This window comes from Neodiprion virginianus, chromosome 1, assembly GCF_021901495.1.
Source record: "Neodiprion virginianus isolate iyNeoVirg1 chromosome 1, iyNeoVirg1.1, whole genome shotgun sequence".
NCBI lineage: Eukaryota > Metazoa > Arthropoda > Insecta > Hymenoptera > Diprionidae > Neodiprion > Neodiprion virginianus.
The window spans coordinates 1782570-1788569 of NC_060877.1; the positions used below are offsets into that span (position 1 = coordinate 1782570).

The 6000-nt window shown below is 37.0% G+C and overlaps 1 protein-coding gene across 2 annotated transcripts in view; it reads right to left on the reverse strand.

Annotated features, from left to right (window-relative positions):
* LOC124298689 (calexcitin-1) overlaps nucleotides 1–5890 on the reverse strand; it is a 54042-nt gene extending 48152 nt beyond the window's left edge. Inside the window, exon 1 of one of the 2 annotated variants that reach the window (XM_046751049.1) lies at nucleotides 5740–5890. The gene's annotated coding sequence lies outside the window, so the exon portion shown is untranslated. The remainder of the gene's footprint in view (nucleotides 1–5739) is intronic. The other variant, XM_046751059.1, reaches the window with a different exon arrangement.
* Between the last annotated feature and the right edge of the window lie 110 nt (nucleotides 5891–6000).

Genomic DNA, 6000 nt, shown 5'->3' on the forward strand with positions numbered 1-6000 from the left:
GCTTATTAACTCTATATTCGGTTCAAAGTCAATTCAAATAAAAAAAATAAAAATATATATATAATTTACAAAAAAGTCAGTCTAAGCCAATTTGTTTTTTCGACAAAAAAAAAAAGAAAAAAAAAGTAAACTTTTTACCTCAAAAAATCATTTCTATCATCCGTGATGGTAAAACTGATATTTTCAGTTTTTTCCATGACCAAATTAAAAATCCCCCGACATTTCCAGGTTTTCCATTTTTTTTTCAGGAGTGTGGCCACCCTGAAGAAGTGCCACTAAATTTCAACTGGTGGAGAGCCTGAATTTTTTACCCACACAAAACAGCACAATATCATCGCACGAGATACCAAAGGAGAAAATTCCTGACCGATTGACTCTGTCAAAGGCGAGTTAGAGTCGCTTTTCATCTTATTTAAATACAAACACGATATTAAATAGACGTAGCAGCTAGAATCTGAGATCGCTGAGTTTGCCTGACTCTGTAAGACGAGGTCAAACACATCGAGTCTCGGGGGTTTGCGTATTCCTACGAATCGCCTGCAATTAAACTTTATATAGAATCGACGGTTTACATTTTTTCTACGGCACGTCAAAATTTATAAACTCGAAACCTGGAATGGAACTGTATAAAAAGTCTAGCGTGAATATTTCTCGCACGGTGTGGAAAATTCGCCTTTTTTGTTGCTATATCTGTACTTTACGGAAAATTGACAGGAACGTACGCGATTGTTTTTCCTCTTCTATAACCGAGATAAATTTTTTGTCGTCATTAGTACACAGAGTCCCTAACTACTCGTCGCTTTTCAACGCATTCGAAAAATACAGTTCTGGTTGTAAAATGAAAATCACAGTCTCATAGCTGCGGTAGTCGGAAAATCTAGTCTGTGTAACATTTGATTTAGATTACCAATCACCGTCACTGTACTTTTTTCTGACTATTGCGATAATATGATATTGTTTCGGCAATAAATGACGGCGAAATAAAAACGAGCAGATTTTACTAAAAAATGCAGTAAAAGAAAGACGCGAAGATTTTTGGTAAAAAATATCCATACATGTCGACTGTACATTTCTTACTACAAATCTTTTATGTTTCTACATTATCATTCATTTCTGCATTTTACGAAACACATTTCACCAAAAACCCTAACGCGTCTCTCTTTTTCTGCAGTTTTCAGAAAAATCTGCTCTTTTATTTTCTCCGCCATCGATCTTGATACCTTCTCAAAGTGATATTTTTTTAACATAATTTCAACAAAATTGAAACAGCTTTCACAACTATGCTTGTTTTACAAAAATCTTCCGGCAACTGTAACGCTGCATAAAACTTTTCTCATGATGATATAGCTTTTTAAACGCCTGGAATGAAGAATAAAGAATTAGCTCTTCGCTATATCAGCGGAGTAATTACCGCCCCCCCCCCCCCCCCGCCCCTCCTTTTTCTCTCGATTTTTTTTTCTTCTTCGTCTTCTTCTTCTGCCAACTCTCCAAGTTTTCGTACCCCGTAAACGTAACGAACTAATCGGCCCCGAGCCGCGAATATATACACCGCAGAGGCAGGTACGGCGGTTCCGCGTCTCGATTTTAACGACTTTTCGTAAAAATGTCACGTTAAGAAATTTACGGCTCTCCCGAAGCAGCTCGAATTCCATCCGCGTGAGCCAAACTTCGACTCCGTTATACATGTACGAACATTTTTCTCTTTGGGAATAACCGATGAGCTTTAAGCGTTTCATGCGAATAAAAGTTCAACCTTTCCGTCGCGTAAACTTAGAAGTCTTGCGCGTCCAACTACTTCGTGTTATAAATCTTTTTCACTTCTTTCTTCCCCACTTTATTACAACCTCACTTCACTTCACTCTTTTCGTTTTCTGTACGATTTTTATTTTTTTTTCTTTTTCTTCTTTTTGTCATACGACTGGAAAAATAATACAAATATTCAACCGTTCAACGATACAATGAAACTTAAACTGTTAACAAAGATTCTGATCCATTTAATTAGATGCCAATTTTTCCTGCACGTTTTCTTTGAATTCTAGCTTGTTTAACAGACGCTTGACTTAGAAATATTGTAGAAAAAAAATGAACGGAACAAAGTGACTAAAGGGAAACGATTTCCTCATGTCTCGTATCATCCATAAGTTCTTCCTTGAAGTTGTTACACACGCAGCTATGGTTATATAATCAAAACATTTAACCAAGAAAAAACAATTTCCCAGCTCCCGTTCCTGCGATCTGTGCATAGATTTTACGATCCAACGTCTGCACCATTCAGCTGTGAACTTGTCTGTTGAGAAGATGAGAAGATGCGTAGAAAAGGAGACGCGAACCTTTGAAGCGAAAAAGCGTGGGAAAAACTGAGAACTGTGAGTAAAAAAAATAAAAGCTGATTGAAATTTGCTGATTAAATTTTTTTCATCACTCCTCCTCCTCCTCCTCCTTCTCATCTTTCATCTCCTAAATAATAATAATAATATAATTATCCCAACTTTTGGCGATTCTCGCTTTCATGGCTCTACAGATTTTAATTAACGGTATTGAATGATAGCTGAATAATGTTTGGAAAAGAACAATGAAAAGTTTTTAAGTATATTACAAGAGGAGATATCGACAGGCTGGTTATCGTTTCCCAGGAAACGATAAGGCTCCACGTTTGTTCAAAGAGCCTCGAGTTTTTCGGGTTAAAAGTTGATTCTCGCCTTTTATTTTGTTTCGCGATTATTTATTGTATCGTCGTTGAAAATCGACGTGAAATTTCATACCGCGATACGATTATCAGCCTGGTAATATATTCGTTTATTACCATGTTAATTACGCACACTCAAGTATATAGGAGCTAATTTTCTCAGTCTTGATTATTGCACAACGATGTACGTGAGATCAGAAATCGAGATTGTGAGAAGAGAAGGAAAATGAGGGGGGGAAAGAAACCAGAAAACAGGCTACCACTGCAGTGCAGGTGTGATGAGTTCAATCTTTTCCCCCCTACGCACAGTCGTTAATCATTTTTATCGATTAAACGAAAATTTGGGGGAGGAAAGTGAAGAATAATGATGAGAAAAAAAAAAGAAGAAACGAAAAAAAAAATATACTCAGGTCTCACGCATCTCGCGTGCAGCGATATCAGAGTCGATTTAGATCCTCGTTTGTACGAATTACGTGATTCGTGAAATGAGCTCCATAATCGTGCCTACGTAAATAGTAAGATAAAAAAAAAAAGAGAAAAGAAAAATTCAATCTCAAAACTCGAATCGTAGAATCGAAAGTAATAAAGCCTGACTCGATTTCATCCCCCTGGAATATAAAATTTTTCTTTGCAGCTGCGAGGGATGAAACTTTTCCGAAACACGTTCACGCACACACACACACACACACACGGGCACAAATGTGATGAAAGTTACTTTTTGTCGAACAATTTCCGACGCGTTATTATACCCGTCATGTATTTTCGATTTTACTTCGGTCCTTTATTCCTCTCCCCTATTTCTTCTTCTTCTATTTTCAAGAAATTTAGTCTATATTATCATCGCATATGGGCTATCGATTGACGTCGTATTGCGTTTCCGTTCAATCCTCTGCACACTAAAAATATATCGCCTATTTCATGCTGCACGCTGTGTCGATTTAGAAAATGATTTACGAAGCCATTGTCTTAAACGTATAACATCATCATCATTATTATCATTATTGTTGTTGTTGTTATTATTATTATTATTATTATTATATCATAGACACAACGTATTGTAAATCTTTTCTCTCCTTTTGCTCAATTTTTCAATCACAATACGTACAAAGGTAAAGTAAGTGTACCAATTATTAACATTTTTTTGGTTGCGTTCGTTCGATCCTTGGTTCAAAAATGAAAAAAAAAATAAATTTCCAGTTTTTAATCCGCGAGGAATGTTGTTTCGATTATTGAGAAACTCGCAATTTGTGCCGTAAATTTATAATTTTTGAAAATAAAATGGTCCAAGCGTATCGATAACCGGTAAACTTGACTTAGGTAATAAGCATGAAAAATAAAATTTCTTATCAACTAGATCAGATAGATCGAGAAATGAATAACCGGACCGCGATCCGAACCCCGATTAACGCGGTCCGTCGACGGATTCGCTTCCGCGTTTAAATCGTGCCGTTGCCGAATCCGCTCGATGTTTCGATTCGACACAACGGATGAACCGAGGAACGCGAAATGCGGCTCGAAGCTTCGATTTCTATCCTCGCGGCCGGTATGATTTAGGCACCCTGAATATTGGCGGCATTGGGAGGGAGGATAGGAAACGGGTATCGAATTCCTCTCGTCAGATCGGAAACAGTTGGAGAATGCGGATACGCTGATACATACCTATATACGTACGTCACGGTACATGCAACGTGTATAATCTATGCGCGAGAGAACGTCGCTGTACGAATTCAATTTCCCTCGGCGACGAAGCCAAGATTTTCCACATGTAATTTATAATAAATCCTCTCACCGCATTAACTACTATAATTTATATAATCAATTCTGCACGAGTACGCGATGCGTTGCAGAAAATCATTAATAATATTATTATTCTTATTATTAATCTTATTGTTTTTGTTGTTGTTGTTGTTGTTGTTATTATTATCACATTGTACACGCAAGAGTGACGTGCGAATAAAAATTACGAGGTTCGATAATCGGGGCTAATTATTTGTCGTCGAAACGATTTTGCGTTAGAGGTGAGAAAAAAATACGAAACGATATGAAAAACGAATTTCCAGTATTGCAAGAAGAGAGAAAAAAAAAAAAGGTGAAACCCAACGCGTATTCGATGAGGAAATGAAGAATATTAAATCTCGATCACCGTTTAAACCGCTTTGATTTTTTTCATGCAAATTACAGATGCAAGGTATGTATATGTATAGCGATGTACGCAATCTGTTGGGCGATGGTTTAAAAGAAGATGAAAAAAAAGAAAAAAAAACAAACTCTTGGCTAATTGCGAAGCGAGAACTCCGATATCGAAACGGCGTTCAGTATTCAATGATATAAATTCAAGTTGATCAATTCGCGATACATGTTATGAATTGATAAGAGATGAGGGAACGAATCGAAAGAATTAGAAGATACGATGATGAAGAGAAGAAAATAAACGAAGAAATAAAAAATTCACGCGTACGGTGTGAAAAACCCAGGAATATTTCTATTTTCTTTTCCTTTTTTTTTTGTTTATCACGATTAAAAAAAAGCTCACGCGGTTTGCCGACCGAAATATTTCCTCCCTTTGCAATCGCGGTGCTAATAATTATACTATTGATCATACAGTCGTGGGTATTATTACGATCGTTGGACGAATTTTTAAAAATTGTTTATTTATTCACGTTCGGTTTTAATTGATTTGTTTCGTTCTTTTTTTTTTTTGTCGCTATTTCGTTCGATTTGTTTTTCGATTGTTATTCTTCAATTTTCACACTACGCACTTGGTATCATAAAACATGCAAATAACAATAATAATAATAACAACAACAACAACAACAATAATAATGATAAATATCTTTCGATCATCCACAATTTTTCCCATCGAAGGTAAATATATCAACAATGTATGAATTTGCGAAGAGGAAAGATATAATAAGAAAAGAGTTGGAGAATTGCAAAAGTGAAAAAAATAAAAAACAATCACCGGTCAAGATCGATTTCTTTCGCAAATGAAACGAATTTTCCTTCCTCCACTAAAAACGTTGTCATTGCTAGGTATTTAATCCTTGACTCACCTTTGGCGAGGATTGTTATATTCTTTGGCGGTAGAAGAGGTCCTTTGAGAAGCGCAAGGGTGCAAAGTTGCAGAACGCAAGTAGCGAATGGATGGAGAAGTTCGTTATTTCCCACGTACCAAACACGGAGTGTCCCGCCGCGTCTACTGCTTCCCATTTATACGGTGGCAAGAGAGAGCTTGCCCACCTGTGCTTGCGCAGAGGGCGCCGTTCGCCGCCTCGGATCGAGAGGAGAGGAGAGGAGAGGAGAGGAGAGGAGAG